Raw genomic sequence first — 25007 nt, forward strand, 5'->3', positions numbered from 1 at the left:
CTGGGCTAAGGAACTGCCACAAAATCCAAGTGACTTGAGGTCCAGTGTGGCGTTTCCAAAGTCAGTGATGACTTGGGGAGCCTTTTCATCTGTTGGTGTTGGTCCACTGTGTTTTTCTTAGATGTTGATTTCATTTTATGTGGTGCCTGTCCACGGTGTGAAAAAGCAAGCAATACCTGCTTAAATTCCCTTGGTATAGGCCTCAGTAAATCGTCTCCCACTGAAATGTTTGTGATGTTTGTTTGTTCACGTTATGGCGATTGTACTGGGACAACAATTTCCCCCTGGGATTGTTGAAGTATGTCTGATTCTGATATAACCGAAACTGGACTTACCTAAACCCTGTAGAGAATCTGAGTATCAGCAAGAGAAAGGAAGGATTAAAGACACTCGAACCAACAGTGCAGATAACTAATAAGGCAACCTGGGCTTCCTTAACACCTCATTAGAGGGACAGGCTGCTAACCTCCATGCCACACCACACTAATGCACTCATTCATACAAATGAGCACTGACCAAGTGTTGAGGCCATATACCGCACACACAGTACACAATAGGCATTTCTGTATTTGTTAGTATTAAATATTCACCTTTTCAAGGTGAATATTCTGCAGTGACTTCTTTGACAAAACAGACTGCTGCCTATGCTTTGAGCAATTCACTTCAAATCGTTACTACTTGCTTTAATTTCCCACACAGTCCACCATTTGGCCATTGGTCATGGCCCCCCGACTTAAAATAAGCAGCGTTTTCACTTCACCACTTACTGTAAATATCCTATTTCTATTTGGGAGAGGACCTACTGTCAGCAACCCAACACACCCAAAACACAAAGCTCCTACCCATTAGATATCAATATTTAATGTAATTACATTGGTTATCATAGAAGGTACTGGGGTTATTAATGTGTCTGCAAAATTTCTGCTAGCTCGAACACAGTGTGCAGAGCAGCAGATTTATAAAAACGGTTTGAGCAGGAAGTTGAGAAAGACTATAAAGCAACAATTAACCTTGAAGAATAAATGGTAAATTCCAAGTTTTTAACAAGCAAATCTAATGAGAGCTCTTCAATAAACTGTAAATGTTCACAGCTGGAAAAAAAAAAGCCCTGAAGGAATGCCAGATTAGGCCCATTTTATTCTCAAGCAACGGATTAATGCGGGACAAATGTGCACACCTTTAGCTCTGCACCATGAAATGATTTCTTTTGAAACATTAATACGCAGATCCTAAAACTATTTTAAATGAAATGATTTCTCCACAAATAAAAGGTGTTCTCACCTCTGTTAAAAATGGGTAGATACTTATTGTTTTGATCCAGCAGTTTCAACGTTCAGTCTTCTTCACTTCCCATCTGCCATCATAACCCAGAATAACTATAAATAAAGTCTGGCATGCTTGCTTCTTTTTGGCAAAATGTGTTATTGGCTGGCTACAAATGCTGAAAATGATTAAATTATACAAACGTATCAGTCAGAAGAAGTTTACATAAAAATTCACAGCATTTTTATACACCATTGTCAGCAATAAATAGTGGAAATAGGCAACAAAAGTGACATTACTACTACCGGATGTGTCTTTTTGACTGATAATAAAACAAGACACTGAGATGAATAGAGGGCAGGGTCGGTCGGTGACTCACATTTCCTAATTGCCCCATTGGGGATTTTATTAGCCTTGTTGATGTGTTTGTTCAGAGCTTATTATTTCCAATCATGTGCAGAGCTGAAGAATCCTTTTGAATGAGAGGGGAAACATTTTCAAGAAACAAGAGAAGAACTCCAGTAGCCTTCAACTTAAAGCACAAAGGATATTCATGTCCAGGATGACCGAGAATCTACACAAGCGTACAAGATGGAAACTGGTCAGGGAGGATGCCATGACTCTGACAGGAACTCTGAAGGAGCTGCAGGTACTGTATCTCTGCTTATTACTGGCTGTGTCGTATATGTGAAATTAGTCTACCAACCCTGGTCCTCAGGATCCACTGTCCTGCATGTCTTAGGCGTTTCCCTGCCACCCCTTGTCTAGACTTAAGGAGCAGAGGGGTAAAACTGATGCTTTTTTTAAAAAGATCACACCCAGGCCTGGCTAAAATGTCCATGCATCTTGTTTGAGCATGTGTTATTGTTGGAGCTGTGCATTATATCAAACCGAAATTGTTGTTGGACACACCAGTGTGTGCAATTTAGTAACCTCAAAGGGGTGCTTGGACACAATAGCTGGTGGGATATTATATTTAAAGTGCCAGGTATTCCTGCTCTGCTTATCAATTATATATCCAGCTAGTTGGAATGACACTAGCTGCCCTTAATGCCCACACCTGATATATGTTTTAGTGGCTAAGATGCTAAAACTTCTGAAGAATTGGCAGATACTGAGTGGAAAAAAAACCCACCTTACCCACTGACGGATATGGTGGTTGAAGTACCATGCTCTGGTCAAACATTTCTTCACAAGGACCAAGGCCAGCTGGATGAACTGATGGACAGTTCTAAATAGCAGAACGTTTAGAGTATCTGCTAGAAAAGTGAAAGTGAAGCGGACTGCAGAGAAGAGATACTTTCACAATCTGGTAGATTTGGAGAACGTCAAGAAGACTAAAGGATGCAGATGGCAGACAGACTCCGAGCAAAAGGTTTTTGGACTAACAGTGAAACATGTGTGGATTTTATTAATCATAGTCTCATTTTTTTTTATTTCCAAACGACCTGCCACTTTTTTTACCCCGGGAGTGAACACGTACTTTTTGTTCACTCTATTGTGACACTCAAATAACGACAGAAGCAGCAGCAAATGTCCTTCAGGCTTGCAGTGTGTCAGCTTTTTCAGGTTGTGGATGGGGTTGGGTGGGGGTGCCAGTGCAGTCACGGTATCGGTCCAAGGTCGGTCGTTTGGTCCCCCTGTGAGGCTGGGTTATCCACAAGAGCAGTCGTAAAATTCACCGCACTCCGTAGGAGGAGGACCAATGAGAGATGAGTGGGTCGGCGGTATGGAGAGATATGACAGGAGAAACGGCAAAGAGCGGAGGACACAAGGCCTCGTTGATGGGAGCCCACACTATGTATGGTTCAAGGAGACAGGAGGAGGGGGGGGGCGGGGTAATCCTGAGGTCATGGCGCGCAGGGAGAAGACAATGCAACGAGGCTTGTCAGAAAGAAAATTTACTGTTAGCCCAGCTGGAAATAGCAGAGCCTCTGTGCCCTCCACACTGTATCTGCATGAACGATGGGTTGAGAAAAAAATAAAAATAAAAAAGGGACAAAGAAGGCAAAAATCGAGCAAACATCCCACGCTGTGGAAACCCTAAATGTATATATCGATGATATGCAAAGCCAACATCTTCTTTAACCTTTCATGCTCTTAGCCGAGCCAAAAGACCACATTAAAAAATAATGTGACGTTCTTAAAAGCAAGGCGGGCCACTGTTAGGAATTCTCTCACTGCTGAAATGCGCTTGCTGATGTGTCTGAGCCGAACAATCAGAGGAAGAACTACAGTGTGCACTTATTCCACACCTCTCACTTAAAGGCAGCTTAACGTGATTTGCACGAGAATCACGAGCGACAAGCGATTTAGATAAGCAGAGATTTATGAGTATCAGCACAAAGCAAGATTTATCGACGCAATCGACGCGTTTGCCAAGAACCCAAACCAGGAAGCCGCTAACACTATTTATTTAGTTACCGAGAGACACGTTTGCTGTTGGAATGTTCACCAATATCATCTAATATTGCACGGCCCTAGTTATAAGCTTATGACAAGAATCATTCGCAAGTTGCAAGCTGACTGATTAGAGATAATTGGGCTTTTTCTAGGCTGATCTTTTAAAATTCAAAGGACTACACACATAAGAGAAAACATGTGCTACAGGTCACTGATAGAGGTAGTGGAATATGAGGGGATTTTATGATTCATGCAAAGCCTATGCCGGCATTTAACAGAAGCATAACAGCTGCTTGACGACAACTGGACCAATATCAGAGCTCAGATCACGCGTTGAATCACCTCAGCCGTAGACACCAGCCCAGAGCGGGAGCTACCATCCAGGAGGCTAAATGCGATTAGTGTCCCCTGGTAATCTCGGACCTATTCATTGCTACTTTAGTTGGGTGACATATGTGATTCAGCGGATTAGTCCACCCCTTCCCACAGAGCGGAGGAGAGGAAATCAAAGACCCCACATTAGGAAAGCGGGGAGAGAAATCTGTGGTGGAAGATGAAGGGATATCACAGAAACGGAGAGGGGAGCGGGAGCCAGGATCTCCACACTCTTCCATAATTAAAGCAGGCAGTTACTTTGTGCAGCCATATCATTAGCATAACCCAGAATGCTGCAGGAGCCAGCGAGCTCTTTAGTTAGTGCCTTTTGGAAGTGCACGATAGTGACAGGTAGATATGAGGAGTTGTCAGATGCAGCAAGATTTCACTCCAGGACGGCCATGAGGTTCTCCCCTGCACACGACCACGACAACACAGCTGACGCAGCTAACGTGACACATCCCTTTTCTTTTTTTTTTTTTTTTTTTGGTTAAATTCTAGCTCTGCACTGATTGTTTTAGACATTCGGTTGATCAGTTCTGCATTTGCCTTTTTCTATTGTGTCGAAACAGCGGACAGAGGGACAAGAACATGCACGGCAACATCTATGCAGGCCAGAAGAAAGTGGAACTTGGCCCCCTTACACGCCATCTAGCTCGTCTAATCAGCACAGCATCAATAGGAAAATAAATAAATTTTTAAAGGGATAAGCAACGGGTTTTGGAAATAATTGTATCAACACACCAACCAAAAATAAACTCAAGATCTCCACAAGCCCTGTATTGGAACAGAACATCTCCAATAATTATTGGATGTTTTCAAACACTATTTTTCAACCTCGAAACATCATTGGAAAATATGGTGCGAATACAAATACACTGAAAACGCTCAGTTTAAAGCATCTTTGTTTTCCCCTTGTTCTCTTTTTATTCCTGCCGTCCTCCCGAACGTTTTCTATTCCGACCACATAGTCGAGTGCAGTGGAGTGACACAATGCTAAGCTCCATCAAGGCTTCGCTCTTTCACGTTTTCCTCGAGCCACAGCGGCCCCCTTGCAAATACAATTACACTCACGGACAGGAATGAGGAACACAACTCGGCATGTCGTTCAACTAAACGAATACACCAACAGAATGTACTAAAGGGTTACGAAAAGAAGCCCGGCTGAATTCAAGTGCAATAAAAAATTTACAAAATAGAAAATCGAAGCAGGTATGGGTCGAAGCAGAGATACCACTTCCTTGCTATTTCCATCAAGGTCTTTAATAAGACCTTGTTTTTTTGAGAGTCGATACAATCCACAGGGTGTGTGTGTTTAATTATACATAAATAAAAGATTAGGATGATAGGAAGGAGGCCCCCCTACCTTAAAAAAACTTGAAGCTCATCACCAAAGACAAATCAATAAAATAGCAATGAAGACCCACAAAAAACTGGTCAGCAATTATAAGAGGTGCTTGATTGCTGTAATATTCTAACAATTCCTTTAAACTAAATGCAACAAGCACTTTAAATGTATACTTTACTTTTTTAGATAAATCCTGATTAAGCATACATAGGTTTGTGATTGTAGTGTTATTTTTACTTCCTGAAACATGGTAAGGCCCATAGCCTTTATGTCACACAGCCAGCTTGAAATATCTATTGAAGATCCAGGTTGGTTCAAGTCTTCATGACACTAAATCCTCCCACCTTGGGAGTCTTGCGCAACACTCAGCACAGGTGTTCAGGTCTTGCCCCTGTCAACATCTTACGCAGCAGACCGTTCCCATTGCTCTAAAGACTTCTGCTGCATGTTGAACGCATCGAAGTTATGTGAGGAACCCATAGTGCAGACACACCCTTGTCCTCAGCTTGGCTTCACATTGAAAATTTCCCCTAAAGCATCGGTAATGTACTGAACATCATGTTCCCAACCATGACGCTTCAGTGTGCAGCGGCAGAGGAATCCTTAAACCTGCTCTTCTGTCGTAATCTGGCAGTTGAGAAGGAAGTTAGTCTGTGAAAATGCTGCTGAGGCAGACCAAGCAGCTCTACACAAGGAAGAGGTGGCTGCAAGTCGCATAGGGTGTCTGTCCACAGACGATTCTTTATGTATATGCACCGTATTGTTTTTTTAGCTTCTGAGTCACCGAGTGTGCAATAGCATTTACCGACAAATCAATGAGTTCCTTGAGCTAACGTAAAGCTAGGATTTTGACAGCAGATTTAATATATTTATTTCCTTCAGAGATTAACGTTCTAAAGCCGAGCTACACACAGAGCTAGAAGAACCGGCGGAGGGTGTTGGGGATTCAACAACCTGAACTTAAATGAGGTTATATCATTTGCAGCCGTTACTGCTTCCTTAATTTATGACTTTGAAAACAAAAATGCTAAAAAGAAACACTTGAAGACATGTTAAAGTGGCATGAGCATAGTTTTTTTTTGTAAGAAAAATGCACAAAACCACAGCTTCACCAAGCTTCAAGACAACTTTCTGTGTAAATCTTTAAAAAAAAAACATTGCTGCGCATTCACTGGGTGCAGTGCGCGTGACCTCATGTGTTCACAACAAACTGTTCTGGTGCCTTCTCTGTCCCTTAAAAATGTTATTGTAAATTATCCGTGAAATAACAGAAATTTGAGGTTTGTTAACCAAGCTAGAATCATACAAGCCTGCATCTCGATTCGTCGTAAAAATTTATTTTAGTCCCCGTTCTAAGAGATTATAGCTTTAAGCTTATTAAAAACCCACATTTCAATTATTCCTGATAATAGAGATAATATGTAAGAATGATTTAAAAAAAAAAAACACACACAACAACAACAGCTGACTTTTAAAACAGAAATGTCAAATTAAGGCCATGTTATAGCCTACACAATTATGGGGGAAGACTGCTAACTGGACAGATGCCCAGCAGACAGACATTGACACAAACACTTAGTGAAGCATAAAAGGCAGTTCCAAAACAAGCCGAATCTAAACCACATTAGTGGAAAGTTTAGTTAGAGGAAAATGTATATTAGAAAATTTAACACTTGAAACAGGTACAGCTGCAACTTAGAGAAGTGTGAAGGGCAAAGCCCAAGGTTTGGAGGATATCCACAAGGGATGGACTATACTTGGAGTGAAACCTTTAAGAGACTCCACACGGACATATGCAGGGCTGGGTTATAAGCTGTCTGTTCCTTATGCAAAGCTTGTAAAAACCACGTTGGAAGTGTCTTACCGGAGCTAAGGAGAAAAGGGACTGGACTTTTGCTCAGTGTCTCAATGCCATTTCTTCTGCTTGGAAAGCAACCTGGGCTTCCTTAAACCCTCAGCAGAGCCAAAGGCTAAATGCCTCTACGTATCGTAGCACTGATGCAGTGATTTACCAAAAATCAGCCGGAAACAGAGAAATAAAAACGGACTTGTTCCAGAAGTCTTCAAACTGTGTTCCGCTTAAATATTCAGTTTGAGGACTAAAGTTTATTACAACACAATACCAACTATAAACCCGACAAGAGCAGAGTAACAGACAAACATCCATCCATGTCCGATAAGCAACATCATCGCTTTCTACTTTCACAGCTGCCGGAAGCTCAGTTACGCAACAGCAGAGGGATAAATGCTCAGCAGCCAGACTATCTTTGACATGGACAAGAGTTCAAGCCAATTCACCCCCCCCCCCTCTCTCTCTCTCCCTCCCTCCCCTCCCCACTCCCCCAATCGGCTCACCAGATAAGCTCAATAGCAGGAGCGTAGACTCTGGCCGGGGTGCAGATGGGTCTCTGAGAGGCAGCGGGAGGACACGTCAGTGCTGGCAGTCACGTCGTCTGACTGGTCGCTCTGGCAGATACTCCGTCTGAGTATATGTGCTGCTGTTGCTTTTTAAAAACCGGATCAACAACAAAGCCGGCTGCTGCGGCGTGCCTGTGCTGTACAGTCTGACTGTAGCGGCCACTCAGCCCACATCTTGGACAGACACAAAGCTGCGGCTGAATATTGAGTTTTCTCTCAGGCATTTATGCAACACCTGCAGCAGTCAAAAAAACAAAAAAAAACATTTTTCTACAGCTTAAAAGGTTCCTGTTATCTTGGATGATCCTTGGGGGAAAAAAATGTGGTGGGAAAGCAACCATGAAGGGACCTCTCGGATTTGTTTGGAATGCTAACCGACTCAGAGGTCTCTGCTAAAGCTCTCTGTGGTGTCGCTAGATTACACGGCCAATAAAGTTTGACCTTTGCTGCTGGCGAAAACTGAGAGATATCAGAGTCACAGGACGGGTATGACAAGAAAAAAAAAACTGTTAAAAGAGCTCCCCTTTTACAGAAAACTTGATGCAACGGAGGTGATGCATAATTGATGGCTCAACATATGAGCTCCCATGTTTTGGTTGGTTCGGGTGTCTCCGACTGAGAGCCAATCCCTGCACAGCAACTGTACTCGGGGATTTTCTGTTCAGAAAACCTGGAGACGTGACAGCTATGTGATCTGTGAGCAAATCTGTGATAAACATGAGACCCCTTCTGTTACCTGCTGCTTTTTCACATACCAGTGACCAATATCTAACGTTTCCTGAAGAGATACAGAACGACGATGCCACTGGATTATAAGCCTTGTTAAATGTAATTTGTTTATTTTAAATATGTTTTTTTATACACCCATAATAGTGATACCATAGATGAAATTTAGTAGGGTTTTTTAAAATAATTTTTGCCTCGATGTTTGAGAGCAACATTAAAAGGTCAGTGAAGTGCCTGTACGGAAGAGTTTAGTTGTAATCTCCTGGACAACATAAGCTAATGCTAGCTAATATTAGCTTCACGGACAGAGACAGCCCAACGACCAGGTTGGTCTGAACTCCTCCATCGACCTGTGCAGTACTGCTCAAAGAAATATGATCCTTTCTTACATGTTCGAAAAAAAAAATTTCAACATTTCAAATGTCAAAGTTACATCTCTCATTAAAAAGCTTCCACCTTGCAGTACCAATTTCATTTCAACCCAATAGTTGTTTTTTTTACAATAAATTGCCAATTTATTCTGTATACAGTTTATCTTTTGATCCGTTATGTTTTCAGTGAAAGTAAAACCTAAAGTTGCACCATCATCAGAATGAATAAAAACTTGACGAGTAGACAAAGGATTGCAAAAGGCGCAAAGAAAACCGAAAGTTCTAAAAAAAGTTTTCTGTGCACGACAGCGGGCATTTGTCTACACACGTATTTTTACAATCCAAAGAGCCATTTTGGCCCTCGGCTCAGCTAAATGTTTATTGTTCAGAGCCACAAAAACAAAATGACCCCTCACAACACAGGTTTAGTTTTTGAGAGAAAAAAAAAATATCTAGTGTAGAAAATTTGTTTGGAGAACCACTATTTGGTGTGTTTTTTTTTTTTTTTTTTTTAAGTTTTAAAATCAAGAACATGAAAATTTCACATAAATCTGTTGAATAAGATAACATGATGAGCATGATATAAAAAGCATGTAGCTACTTTGCAATCTAATGACAAATTATTTTACAATAAGATGTTGCAGTTGTGGAATTTCTACGCAGATATTGCGTGACAGTTTTTAAACAATTTTACAAGTAAAGCCATTGCTTAGTTCATTGCCACTTTCAGCCAACGTTAACAGAATCTAAAGAGATTGTGGCTCCAGAGCAACAGGTTGCAAACCGCTAGGCTTTAGAATTAAGGGGAAAACTTGCCCAGCAGATAGTCGCTGACACTTTTGAGAAGGGGGGTTAACCACAAAATATCATTGCTAAAGAAGACAGATACTTTTCAGTGGTAATATATTGATACCTCAATATATACTTACTGAGGAGCACCAGAAAACACTTAACAAAAAGGTGAAAGCTGATGGAAACGGGTTGGATACATCCACAGCTGCCAGATGAGACGTTTTAAAGTGACTCAGTCTTGTACCAAAGAATTTACCATTTTAAAACACAGGCTTCTGTTCAAACACAACTGTCTAAAACAACAATAGCCCTGGAGGACATTCTGTGGTTGCTGGCACTGAGATGTGTTTAAAATACAGGCTGTGTCAGGACAGCTAAAACACTTTGGACCGCCTGATTCAACCACTCCCAGCGTGCTGCAAAAGGCCTTTGTGCTTTCTGTCTCACTCGATTCCCGTTTTGTTGATGTGTAATGTTAAGCCTCTGTGAAAGACATATGTGTTGTTACATTCACTGAGCTGCGTATTGTTTAGAGTCGCAGTTGTCATCGTAATATAACTGTGTACACACATTGATAATTTAGTAGGGTATGATATTTCAAGTGTATTCACCTCAATCTCATGTTTGTGCAAGATATGTCTGCATAGTTGAAGAATTTAGTGGGGGGGGAGCTAAACCTAAAGCTCATGGTCAAGAGAAGTAATACTGAACAATGAAAGAAAATTTAAATCTAATGTTTAGGTAGAGATCATTAGAGAACAAACAATATTATGTAGACCATGGAACACCCCAGACAGGTCAGATGAGGGTTAAGTTAAGACAAAAATCCCAGCGACGAAGTGGGCATAAATCAGAGAAGCAGCCCTGAGGCTCATGAAGACAACCAATACTGAAGATAAAAAAAGTCCTGGTTTCAGTTTCCCATAAGCCATGTAGGGGACAGAGTAAACATGTGGAAGAAGAATCTTTGGTAAGATGGGCCCAAACGGAAACCTCTTGCCCTGAATGGAAAATATCACAACATTACACACCACCCTATACACAATATCTTCATGGTGAAACATGGTGGTGGCAGGATAATGGCGAGCGAGAACAAAATGTCTGTGTCCTCCCCCTGCAGAACCATTCCTATTTTTGTCTCATTGCTGCCCCTTTAGTGCACCTACTGTTAATGTTATTAACACAAGAACTGATTAACGACCTCTTCCACTACTGAACTGATCAGATCATTGTCCCAGAAGTTTAACTGATTTGATATTATACTCTGATTTAGAAGTATTCCTTTAATTTGTTGGAGCATTGTAGCTTTGGCTCTTTAGGGTGACCTCTGACCTAGTTTCATGTCTGTCATTTCTTCCAGGATTGCCCTGTATCCATTTTCCAAACAAATCTGACTGGATCCCCTGTCTCTACTGAGGAACAGTATTCCCTCACCATTTGCTTTTTATTACTTCTGTATTTGACCAGGTCAGTGTCTGGTACCATGAGAAGATTCCTAGATACAAGCATCCACCACCATGGTGTTCCACAGGCGGTCCAACTGCACCAGGATGGCTCATCAATATGTGCCATTGGCAGCTTTGCTCTGTCTGCCAACACAGTCTCAGGACCATGGAGGAGATTCCAGGTGACAGGCGATTACTTTAGGAGAGCTGGAGCGGGCCGAGGGAGGTCTTTAACCTTTCATCAGGACCAGGATCAACTCATTTGTGCAAGGAGCAACAAGAAGAGTACCACCAGAGTCCCTCAAAGTGACCTACAGCAGGCCGATTCATGAGACTGGCCTGAGGGCCCAACACCCTCTAATAGACCCTGTACCCACCACTTTTCTTTTCCACAGATGAGAGCAGGTTCACTCTTAACTCATGTCACAGATGTGAAAGGGTCTGGAGAAGCTGTGGTGAACATTATGCTGCCTGGAACGTTGTTCAGCCTAAACAGGTTTGTGGTGGGTCAGTGTTGACCTGGGGAGGCATAATTAAAATCTAATCGAAAATCTCTGGAACATCATGTTTACGTCCGTCCGACACCAACATGTTGCGCCTCAGACTGTCCAGGATTGCAGTGACACCCTGGCCAAAATCTGGTAGGAGATACCTGTCATTTCAAGGAGAGCATCCCTAAACGTTGTCAGGCAAACATACAAGCATGTTGAGACATACAGTCTACTGAGTGCTATTTTCAGCTGCTGCAACAGGACTAGTTTGCCTCTTTAGTTTTTCAGTATAACTTTTTAAGTGACCCTGAATTGAGGTTGGGTTTGTTCTTGTTTATTTTTTTATTTAGTAGTTCAATTCAATTTTATTTATATAGCGCCAATTCATGAAAAATGTCATCTCAAGGCACTTTACAAAGTCAAAATCAATCATATTATACAGATTGGTCAAAAATTTCCTATATAAGGGAACCAGTTGATTGCTTCAAAGTCCTGACAAGCAGCATTCACTCCTGGAGAAGCGTAGAGCCACAGGGAAAGTCGTCTGCATTGTCCATGGCTTTGCAGCAATCCCTCATACTGAGCAAGCATGAAGCGATAGTGGAAAGAAAAACTGCCCATTAATGGGAAGGAAATACCTCCAGCAGAACCGGGCTGTTAGTAGTCTATAGTAAATTGATTCAGGGGTTTAGCAACTCCTGTCATCAAGTGTTCTGCAACTTTTGGATGCATCCCTGCACAAACACACCTCAAACAAACGGCTGAATGTCAGCAACTCTTGCAAAGGCCTGGTCATTAACCATTCATTGCATTCAGGTGTGTTGGGGCAGGGATACACGACGGCACTTGCAGAACCTAAAAACGGATATCCACGTGTTACAATGTCCCTGCCCTAAATTCAACTCAGGATATTTGAAAAGTGTCAATCACCTGCACTCTCCATCCAATCTGACTGAGCAAATGAGCAAAAATGTTTAGTCTGTCTGTTCAAAGCTGGTAGAAACAATCCCCCAAAGGACTTGCAGGTTTCTGTTTCTTAACATTTCTTGCAAACCATTTTTCCTTTTACTTCCACTTCACAGTACTTTGCCTTGGTCAGTCACATAAAATCCCAGTAAAATGCATTGAAGTCTGTGGTTGCAATGTAAAAAAAAACCATAGCAAACAAACATAGCAAATGGGCAATCCTTAACGAGTTTAGAATACATTCCAGAATCAAAGGGGGGAAAAAAATCCCTAAATGACGCTGTGTGTTAAAATACTAACTCTTGAACAAGTTAGGAAAGCTCTGTTGGCCAAGTCTGGCCTCCAGGGAAGACCACAACAAACTGAGCCGAGAGTTTACACTCACTGTACACTGATGGGTAACAGAAGGGGAATGATGAATGGGTTCAGACAGCTTCACCAATCGAGAACAAAGACTGGCAGCGCTTCAACGGAACAAAGGACGTGTCCTGACAGAAACGATGGTGTCCAAGGCTCTTTGAGCCACACACGCTCGTCCGAAACACTGTTCAGTCCCTCACAGCGTAGCTGTCTTTGATGCCTTTTGTGTAAAACTTAACGAAAGAATGGCTGGGACACGGTCTTCTGTTTTAAATAGGATGATCACAAGCTCAGCGGTCTTTGTCTTCACTTTGACTGCACTAGCTCACGTCTTGTCTCTGAATACCGATGAGCACAGTATGATCAGCGCTATTCACCGTACCGAAGGAAGGAAGGAAGGAAGGAAGGAAGGAAGGAAGGAAGGAAGGAAGGAAGGAAGGAAGGAAGGAAGGAAGGAAGGAAGGCAGGAAGGAAGGAAGGAAGGAAGGAAGGAAGGAAGGAAGGAAGGAGAGAACATTTGGACAATGGGACACTCTTGTTTTTCCAGACTGCGCAGGGACCCTGGAAAGATGTCCGCCAACATCAGCTCTGCACATGTTTCCCCTCTCCTACAAAGCAGCCATCGAGCCGGGAATCTAAATCAGACCAGACACAGCGGACGACCAAAGACGGATGAACCAGCGAGAGATCTCAGGAAGGACAGGGGGGCCGTTAAGAGTTTGCGCTTCAACCAAACTCAGTAAATCACAGGACTAATGCGTAGCAGAACTCCTAAGAACATCGCACACAAGCGGGTAAAAAAAAAAAAAAAAAAACACAACAAAAAAATAAATAAATTGCCTTAGCGCTTTGCTGAGGAACTCGGTACATGTCAAATCTGGAGTACACAAACCCACATGAAAGCACAGAAGAGGAACCCCTGTGCTGACAACAGCTCCGCTTCACACCCCAGTAAAGTGAAAACACTGGATCAAAAAGGCCGTCTGTTAATCTGTGTGCACAGAGCAGACCAACATGTTGTATGAAAGAACAAAACAGATGAATTAGATGAGTAAATGAGACAAGAGGGTCATTTAGAGTTGAGAGACTTCCAGCGGACTTAGATGAAAAGAGAGAGAAAGCCTTGGGCTCATGGAAATGCAACATCTGCGAAAGAGCTTGATTTGACACAAATGAACAAACAACAATGGCAGAATGAGAGATTTCTCCTATAAAACACTGATTTTCATTGCTTTTGCAATCATTCCTGCCTTTCAGGGCATCCATAAATAGAAGGTACACATACACTATGCTTTATGGGGTTTTCACCATTTCTTTTTTAAGTTAGTCATGTGTAAAAAAAAAAAGTTATTGCCTCAGCCTCTACAACTTTGCCAGAGACATTTTTTTGTGGTTTTGATTTAGAAAACACAAGAAAAAAAGAAAATGATCAACTCATTGTAACAAGAAAACCTTCTTTTGTCAATAATAAGGTAGGAAAAAAAAAGACCAGTGACATATAATATAAAATATTGTTGGGCAATTGTATGCATACAGTGTGGATGGATGGATTAATTGAAGCAAAAAATCATGAAATATGACATCAGAACTTCGAGCTGCTATTGGTTAAAAGCTGTCAGCTAATTATTCAGGAAGTGACTAAACAAAGATAAAGGTAAAATTAAAGGGTATGGACTTTCATAGAGGAGGATGAGACAAAACAACAAATGTGAAGAAACTGTTGGACAAGAATCTGAAACCTTAAAGGGGGCAAGTAGTCAGTCTCGAACTTCGTTTTCCTGTACACAAATGCTCCCCGGGGTCAAAATGTGGGGTGACGGAGCAAAAGGGGGCCCCGGCTGCTGCCGTGGCAGCCTGCAGTTGATTTAGGATTTTTGAACACGGGCCAAGATTCCAGAAGGGATACTGTAAGCGAGGGGGGCAGGCCATAAAAACGGCCAAGAACAGAGCTATTAAAAGAGGAGGAGGAGAAGACGGAGACAGGGATGTGGTGAATTTTAAATATCTGCATGAGCGTTTTAGTGCAGACAAGCGAGAGCTCTGGAGCTGAAGTAAAACGCTAGGAATGAGGGAATGGGTGAATCCCAAATGGAAAAATTGGGAGGGCTGTGTGCACCAGGTGGATACAGCGGTTGCAAAGCCTCATGTAACCAACTTAAAAGAGCATCTTTAATATTAAAATGAAAGCAAGGAGCAAAAAAAAAAAAAAACCAACGCCTGACAGGCAGAGAGTTTGGTTTCTCATTTCTGTTGTAGACTGAGCAGAGAGTGGGAAAAGCAGTAATCACCTTTTTGAAGATTACAGTAAAACGGATTTCTTTCTTTAAACACATTTTAGTAAAGGCCAAAAACACAAGGTCATTTTACAAAAAAAAAAAAAAAAATCCATGTAAATACGCACAAAAGGCTGCCCTTCATCCTGCTGTTACTGCTTTGTGTTCCCTCCAATAGGACAGCACTCAGTTTTCTATAACATTTCCCATGGTCAGAGCACAAAGGCAAAGGGATCTTTCACCATCTCGCTCTTTCTGGATCTTCAAGAGTCCTCTATAATCCTCCCTTCTCCTTTGCCCACCCTGCAGGTTACCCATAGCCTCAAGGTCTTGGGACTGAGATGACCATGAAGATCGAAACTTCTCTGTATTTATTTTATAATGTGTTTTGGATCATTACCCATCTTTAAGACCAAACGGTAATCCATTTCAAAATTTTACACTTAATTTAATAATGTCGCCATCGGTTGCCACGGAAACCTGTTGAATCCAATATGTTAGCCGTTGCTGTAGCTTACCAAGAGAGAGCTTTGAAGGTGTTCTTATCTCACTCCTCACTGTGCCTGGTGGCAAGATGAATGTGGGTCTTTAACCTCGTTTGTCCCTGCTCCACCAGTTTAAAACTCCTCAATAAAATTGGTATAAGCGCTGAAATTTCCTGGCAAGAGAAAAGCATCCACCACCATGATGCTGCCCCCACCACGATGCATCCTCCTTAGGGTAAAACGTGGTGGGGGCAGCATCATGGTGGTGGATGCTTTTCTCTTGCCAGGAAATTTCAGCGCAATTTTATTGAGGAGTTTTAAACTACTCCTCAATAAAATTGGTATAAGCGCTGAAATTTCCTGGCAAGAGAAAAGCATCCACCACCATGATGCTGCCCCCACCACGTTTTACCCTAAGGAGGATGCATTCAGGGTGAAGCTCAGTGTTTTTTTGCCAAATGTCGTTTTGTCAGTAAACCAAAAGGGTCGGTGCTGAACCTTCTCCACCCCACCCACCCCCCACCCCATCCAGCTTTGTTCCCAAGTTGATTTAAAGTGTTCAATTATTGCTTTATCTCTACATCTGATCCTGCTTCACTAACATATAATATATAATTAAGGCGTTATTGGAATATTAAGTAGAGGTGTCAATAAGTGCAGCAAGAGCTGTACATATAACCCTCTCCATCCATGCACTCTGGAGGCCAAACTTTTCAGTTTTGTACATAAATGTAATTTCCTAGATGACATTAAACATCTATTGGCCTATTTTCCATTCTCCAGCTCTAAACACTGATAAGCAGGTCAAAGTACAAAACATGATTTTCCCTATTCACTAACTGCAGTAAAATTAATTATTCCCACAGCTATCAACCCACAGCATGTACATGGAAGCATTTGTCTGAGTTTACTAAAAATCTGCTATTAAGAAGTTTTAAATTAATTTATATTGTAATCCCTTTATTTTAAGCTGTACACAAAACGTCTACCTCTATTAAAGAGCCTGCAACCCATGTGTCTCTTCCATGTGCTTAGGAAACGAACAATGGAATTGGCCAAAATTGGAATCAGCAGATGAGACCTTTAAGGAAACTTGAAATCGGTATGGGTCAGATTGGTTCACCTGTTAAAAGGTTAAAAAGGATCATTTCATCGAAGTCTTCAATTAAACTCTGATATGCAATAGTTTGCATTAAGCTTGTTTTAAAATGTCTAATTGAACAGAGAGAGAGGGCTCTGACAGAGGCCAAAGTGGTTCCGGACTGGCACACGTCATCAAAGTGACTGCAGCTTGATACTCTAATAAAAAAAATAATAATCCATCAAGTCCTAAAAAGCTAAAAAACATGAAAAACAGGCTCATAAATTCCAAAGAGAACACATGTCCTTAGTCATACATCTAATGTTCCTCAGGGCTGCTTTTAAACTTGGCCCGCCTGAACTCCCAGGTATCCCAGGGCTCCTGAGGGCTGAGTGTTCAAAGAAGAATCGGCTTTGTGAGCCTGTTTCGCATTCAGCCCTGTGCTCGCCCTGCCTTTACGTCCTCTTTATCGGCACCGATCTAATTTTAGAACGTTTACAGCAGCGCCACAGCTTAGTACAGTATGTTCCATAAAATACCAGCCTCTCATGACCACATCCCCAGACATGCCCCTGAAACCATCCCCCTGCGGCGCTACGCTTGCGTGCAACAGGAGCTGGAATTCCTCTAGACAGGAGAAGACCTCCACGGCAAGGCAACGCAGGAGAGGTTCAGGCAGGGACGCACACAAAGACCCACACACTCAGTAACGACAAGAAACATCGACAGAATGAAGAGTCAACATTAGCATTTCAGATTTAGCTCTAAACTTTAAATACTGTTCATGCACATAAGCCAACTCAGCTTGCTTGTCTTGATCAAGGCTGAACGTCAACACAATGCCAAGGCATAAAGTAATGACCTTCAGTAATTTCTGCTTTCTTAAATGATTCCACAAAAGCATCCATTATTTAGCCTCTGAGAGGCTGAGCAGCACCAGAGTCACTAGAAGCACCACAAATCATGACTGTAAAGCACCACTCGGTAGGACAGCCTCTGGACAGACGGCCTTTTCAGTTAAGAGTTGTAAGCTCTGGAACTCATTACCGTTGGACATTAGATGGTAAATGGCTTGTACTTGTATAGCGCTTTATCAAGTCCAACGACCCCAAAGCGCTTTACACTACAGTTCAGTCATTCACCCATTCACATACACATTCCCAGCCTGATGGTGGTGAGCTATGTTAGTAGCCACAGCTGCCCTGGAGCAGACTGACAGAGGCGAGGCTGCCATACATCAGCGCCACCGTACCCTCTGACCACCGCCAGCAGACAATACGGGTCTTACCCAAGGACCCAACGGCTAAGACTGTCTGTCAGAGCGGGGGATCGAACCGGCAACCCACCAGTTACAAGACGAACTGCCTACCTGTTGTACAAATGTTCACTTCCAGGCTTAAGAACTGCTTAGACGGACCCGAACTGTACAAAATTTTAAATATTGTACTTACTGAGTAGATACGTGTTTTTTTTTTTACTTTAGTATCGCCATCTGGCTATTTTTATGTATTTATCATTAGTCATCACTTAACACTTAATTTTACAGTTAAAGGTCCGTTTAGGGACGTGAATTAACCTTTGGCTGTAAACACTATGATGCAGTCATCAGACTGTCTTTTTACATAATGATATATGTTTCTTTTTGAATCTGTCCCTATAAAATAAACATGAATTGACAAAAAGACATCAGCAACAACATTAGGAAAGCAACTGTAAATGTTCATCAATCTGCATCCAGCAGTGCACTATTGTGAGTAGGGTTGGAATCGCTAACCAGAGAGTTTTAGGCTCCTTGGAGGTAGTGAGACAGCCCCCCTGATCCTCAACGGGGGGCTGTCTCAGGTTCGACTCCCGGCCAGTGGACCTTTGCCACGTGTCTTCCCCCTCTCTCTCTCTCTCTGCCACGTCAGACCAATTTCAAATAAATAAAGACCACAAGAGCCACAAAATAAAAAGAAAAATTCTAAAGATGCAAGAAATCTACCTAGTCAATATCCAGACCTAAAACCTACCAACAATCTGTAGCATACAGTGATGTTAAAAGATGCTCCTCTTCTCATTTGACTGAGATTGAGCTGTTTTTGCAATTGTTTTTTTTTTTCTCTAGACACAGTGGCTGGCAAATGTATTCATTACAACCCCAACCATAAATATATTTTTATTGGAATTTTATGTGAAAGATCAACACAAAGTGGTTTAAATTGTGAAGTAAAAAGAAAATTATGCATCATTTTTTTTTTTTTTTTTTTTACAAATAAAAAACTAAAAAGGGAATTGTGCAAAAGTATTCAAAGCAGAACAAGCTCAGTCAGATTAGATGGAGAGATGGAATCTGTTGCCACATATTCTTGATTGGGTTTAGATCTGGTATTTGACTGGTCCATTTGAACACATGAATACGTTTTGTTTTAAACCATTCCATTGTAGCCCTGGCTTTATGTTTAGGGCTATTGTCCTGCTGGTGAACCTCCGCCCCAGTCTCAGGTCTTTTTGTAGACAGGTTTTCTTTCCAAGATTGCCCTGTATTGGGCTCCATCCATCTTCGCATCAACTCTGACCATTTTCCCCGTCCCTGCTTAAGAGAAACACCCCCAGAGCATGATGCTGCCGCCGCCACCATATTTGACAGTGGGGACGGTGTGTTGAGAGCAATGAGCAGTGTTAGTTCTCCGCCGCACATAGCGTTTTGCATTTTGGCCAAAAAGTTGCATTTTGGTGTCGTCTGACCACAGCACCTCCTTCCTCATGTTTGCTGTGTCCCAAACATGGCTTCTGGACAAACTGCAAAGGGGACGTCTTACGGTTTTCTTTTAACAAAGTCTTTCTTCTTGCCACTCTTCCATTAAGACCTCATTTGTGCAGTGCACTACTAATAGTTGTCCTGTGGACAGATTCTTCCACCTGAGCTGTGGATCTCTGCAGTTCCTCCAGAGTCACCATGGGCCTCTTGGCTGCATCTCTGATCAGTGCTCTCCTTGTTCTGCCCGTAAGTTTAGGTGTTTACGGCCTTGTCCTGGTAGGGTTACAGTTGTGCCACACTCTTTCCATTTCCGGATGATGGATTGAACAGCGCTCTGTGAGATGTTTGAAGCCTGGAAAATCTTTTTTTAGCCTAATCCTGCTTTAAACTTCTCCACAACTTTATCCATGACCTGTCTGGTGTGTTCATTGGACTTCACGATGCCATTTGCTCCCCAATATTCTCTTAACCAACCTCTGAGTCCGTCACAGAGCAGCTGTACTTTTAGTCAGATTAGAATACACACAGGTGGACTATATTCAGTCATTTGCAATCATCAGGCAACTTCTGAAGGCAATTGGTTACACTCTGAGAAAAGGGGACTGAATACTTCTGCACAACACACTTTTCAGTTTATTTGTAAAAAAAAAAAAAAAAATCTAAATATGTATAATGTTATTTCTACTGTATACCACAGTATGCTGGTGTTCACATAAACGTCCAGTAACATATATTTATGTTTGTGGTTGTAAAGTGACAAAATGTGGAAAAGATCAAGGGGTATGAATACTTTTGCAAGCTACTGTATACAAAGCTGGTAGAGACATATACCGAAATACACTTGCAGCTTTATTCGAAGTAAATGGTTCAGCAAATTCTTGACAAATTTATGTAGAATTTATCAGATTTTTATTTGTTAAAAAAATGCTGAAAAGTACACATCATTTTTCTCCCAATTCACAGTTATGGCAGTAATTTATATAGGTTTATCAAACAAATAGAGGTAAAATTTAAATTTGTGGCAATGTGACGCATTGTGAAAAAGTTTTTTTTTTTATTTGCTCATTGTAGTTTATCACAGATGATTTGGGTTTAATCTTCAAATAAGTACATCTATCTATGTAAAAACAGCACAGATCACTCAGAGAAACTTCTGCTTAGAAAACAAATCTAAAACAAAAAAGGCCTCAAACGGATGAATTAACACAAACTTGAACAGAGTTGTTCTAATTACCGTGTTTAGTGACAGAGGCAATAAAAAGGGATTAAGAGATGGGAACATAATGAGTGTGGCAGTGAGATTTGTTGCAGCCAATCAGCGTTGTCAAGCCATTAAAAGGCTGGTCGAACGTCATGAATTACTCAGTCCACTACATTAAATGTTCAAAGCACTTTTTGATGATTTCATCTAAAAATTGAAATTAATCCGACTTAATCCCTAGGAATAACAATATGTTTGAGCTGTTCGGGCCTGTCTGGCCAATAACAAGAAGCATCTGCGCATAAACAAAGCTGCAGTGGGGAAGTGTGTCAAACCACGTTGGCACAACGTCAGCTAAAACAACCTTGACAGATTTGGATGGCATTCCAGGGAGGCGTGGCTTTTCCAAAAGGCACGTGGGCCGTTTATGTAATCGGGATAAAAGCCTGGCTGGCAGCGCCGAGGGAGGTAAAAGAAAACAAAACAGAAAATAACGACCAGGGGAAATGAAGCAACAGCAAAGAGGACAACATGGTTATTTATACCTTCAAGCTTCTGTGCGGCTGTGGCATCACCGATGACAAAACCGTGGGAGTATTTCATCAGACTTCCCGTCTTCATCGATCACTGCCAAGTGCTGAAGGGGATAATGTCCCAGCGTGGCTTCAGGTAGCCTTGGCATGCTGAAACCGCCCCGGCTATGCAGAAAAAATGTGTCTTTAATGAGGAGGCGCAAACTGCGGCTCACTGATCTGGAACTCGCCCCTTAACGCAAAACAAAAGCTACGGGTCCGCACATTCCTTCCTGCAGCCAGCCCCGGCCTACCCTACCTGACGGAATGCCTCGTAGAAAACCCTCCATCCTAATGTACATGTCTGTACGCGCCTTCCTCAGCAGGCACGGCAGAGCGGCAAAAATCGCATTAATCCACCGGGTTTAACGTCTTTAAAACACAAACTGTACGAAGCATCATCAAGTTAACAATCCAGACTCTTTTGACTTCTGAACCTTCACTGGCGTCCTGTAAATTCCTCTTTAGCTGTGTGGCCTGACAACAAAGGCACTGGACTCTTCTTCTTTTGTATTAGTTATTACTGCTGATCATCTCCTCCACTCTGCCACCCAGACGGTTATATCCCGTTTGCTGTCCCAATCCTCTCCACGTTATGGCCTTCCGGGTACAGCAGTGTGGTGTCGTAACCCCTGTCTTTGTTACACTGCTTTAAAAAAAATTGGATGCACCTAATTTAATTTGCTGGTGGTTACTTTCATTTTTGAATTTCACAAAAATATTTCACAATGATCTGACTATTGCTGCTCCCGTAGATCTTTTAAAGCGGTCTTCATCAAAGGTTCTCCCAGCTTTCTGAAGGACTTTGGCAGCTAACTCGATAAATTGATGACTTGATTCGGAAGATGGAGACACAAAACGGTAACACTTTATTTGAAGGGGTGTACATAAGACTGACATTACACTGTCATAAACATGACATAACACCTGTTATGAACATAAATGACTCTTTATGAATGTTTAGGACTGTTGACATTAATCGTCATTCAGTAAATTATGACACTATTAAAGCAAAGTTGACATTGTTTAAAATGTCTTTGTTATGACAAGCCCTTAATTTAACAAAACCCCAAGCCCTTAAATTAACCTAATCCCAAATCAGGCCCTAAACCTAATCTTGTCTCTGTTAATGTCAAGTTGTCATAACAAAGATATTTTAAACAATCTCAACTTTGCTTTAATAGTGTCATAGTTTACCAAATGACAATTAATGACAACAGTCCTAAACATTCATAAAGAGTCATTTATGTTCATAACAGGTGTTATGTCATGTGTACCCTTTATGTACACCCCTTCAAATAAAGTGTAACTCACAAAACATTACTTTCTGGTAACCCTGGCAAACTTTGAAATTACATAAACATAACAAAAGCACAACAGTTGGATCAACTCCTTTCTTATTAAAAAAAATAAGTCTGGTATTTTTTAAATATTTATCCAGACCTTCAAATTACTAAGACTCCCCACTATTCCAGATTTTTTCAGACTTTTTGTGGAACCTCGGAGGTTGAAATCTTCAATGAGTTTACAATGTGACAGCCAACTTCTCCTAGAAGCTCTTTTGAATTAGGCCTTTAGTGCAGCCTGTCATAAAGTCACAGTTTATTCCCAAACTCCACAATAAGCAGTCATGGTAAGGTACAGGGACTTAAGTACACAGATAATCTTTTTGAAGGAGCTTCAGAAAACCTGGAGATTAGAAGAAAGGCGAATTTGAACTAAAATGATGAGAAATTACTGCCGTTTCAAACTTTTACAGTGCAGCCAGAATGTTCCTTTGCTAGCTCCGCCCACTCTCTCCTCACTCCGGATTAAATGTACAGTACAGTGATATTTTTACACAGTCATGGCTCAATGGTTAAACTTGTAAACCTGCAGGCTCAGCTTGCTTTGTCCTCAACTCAAGGCTAAAGGCTTTGTGAGACCTTTGCCGCACACCAACCCGTTATCTATAATCCCTTATAGCAGGGAGAGACGGAGCAAACATAGGTAGGGCACGTTAAACACGAGCACGGGTCAGTGTGGCGGCGTGGCTGAGCACTTTGAACCGCTCGCCTCCCTGTTCGAGCGGCACACAGAAACATGCGGCGCGCATACGACTGTAACGTGCGTGGTCACGTCGCTCACTGCTGCACCTGTGGCGGGGCCCCAACCAACGCCGGAAGACTGGGGTGGAGCAGATAAGACAATCGGAGAAAGTGGGATTTTAAAAAAAAAGGAGGTAAAAAAAAGTGTTGTTATGCACATGTGGGTTTCACACATTGCAAACGCTTTTTTTTTTAGAAAGGACCAGTCAAAATACGTAAATTGGGGCAAGAGTTGAAAATCCTCGTTTCCAAATGCACTGCATCTAAAAGTTGCATCTAATATAAAGACAAAAAAATAAAATAAAAATATGATTCAGTCTCAACATACAGGTTATGAAACTAGAAGTGAAAACTAGTCAGCTGATGAGTCGTTCTAACGCAACACGAAACCACGGTTTTGTTCAATAAAAGCTTTTTAAAATGCAAGAGAGGCCGAGCAGAAGTCGCTGAGGTGGAGAAGCCTCATGTTGCGAAGGGAGTCCACTTCTACTGTTGTGACAGGCTGAAATCAAAGCTTCAGGGCGTGAAAAACTACACAAGAAAAGGAATTTGCTTTGTTGTCACACTTAAATATTCCAGGTTTAATTTTAATATCACACACAAAAAAAACGTGAGTAAATAAACAAGCAGTTTTTAAATGAGGATCTCATCTATAAGGGTTTTGCTATATTACACCAACCTAACCCTGTGTGAAGAAGTAATCACATCTTTTGTTGAATTATGAAGTAAGTATGATAAAGCTCCGATTTGGAAAGATGTGTCCAATCTCTCTTAGATTAAATTTTTGCCAGACATGCAAAATAAAGAAACCCCTGAAACACAACCGTTCTGAACTCATGCAGCAGGCTAAAGGTTCTCCAAAAAGCCACACGTCATCGCCCAATCTAGAGAAATTTAAGAACAGATAAAAAAAAGTCACTGGCATCCATCATTTCTAAGGCTTTAGGACCCCATTAAACCACAATCAGCACCATTATCCACAAATCCATAAAGGAAAAATGGAACAGTTTTCAAGAAGTGGCCAGTCTACCAAAATTACTCTTAGAGTCAACAATTTGTCCAATTACCCAGAAAAACATCTAAATCACAGGTCACAGTTGACTCAGTTAAGGTCAGAAGTCATTATTCAGCAATAAGAAAGAGACTAAGCAAAAATTTTATCTGTGATAAAGTTCTGACACATAAACTACTGCTAACAAAAAAACTAAAACAAATAAAGCACTCCGTAGAACCCTCTATTGCAGATGTTCTGTCACTTTGCAGCAGAACTAGCAAGCTTCAGACGAATAAAGAGTAAAAATGCGCGTGCACTATGTCTGACTGAGACATGGCTGAAGGATCATGATCTGCAGTCTGACTTAGAAACCGAAGGTTACAGAGAGCCCCTTTGGACGGCCTGGACTTTCTTATGGGAGATTTTACTTACACCGAACCGGGAAAGTCTGTCTTTTTTTTTTTAACCAACATCTGATATGTTGAGCTTGTGTTATGGATTCTTGAAAGACGCCTATAAATCTCAGAGAAGAACTCCATTTGCTCCTGTGATCATCATGCTGTCTACCTGTTTCCGTACTACAAATCAGTCCTGAGGAAACAGAGGCCGGAGCGAC

At 41.6% G+C, this 25007-nt stretch overlaps 1 protein-coding gene across 4 annotated transcripts in view; it reads right to left on the minus strand.

Annotated features, from left to right (window-relative positions):
- The window catches only part of LOC105937897 (thyroid hormone receptor alpha-B), a 156808-nt gene that overhangs the window by 96829 nt on the left and 34972 nt on the right, over nt 1–25007 (minus strand). Inside the window, exon 1 of one of the 4 annotated variants that reach the window (XM_036142159.1) lies at nt 7745–7840. The exons of the other annotated variants lie outside the window; for them this stretch is intronic. The gene's annotated coding sequence lies outside the window, so the exon portion shown is untranslated. Of the gene's footprint in view, nt 1–7744; nt 7841–25007 lie in introns of those variants that run through there. 4 annotated transcript variants of the gene reach the window in all.

Source organism: Fundulus heteroclitus, chromosome 10 (genome assembly GCF_011125445.2).
Source record: "Fundulus heteroclitus isolate FHET01 chromosome 10, MU-UCD_Fhet_4.1, whole genome shotgun sequence".
Lineage (NCBI taxonomy): Eukaryota > Metazoa > Chordata > Actinopteri > Cyprinodontiformes > Fundulidae > Fundulus > Fundulus heteroclitus.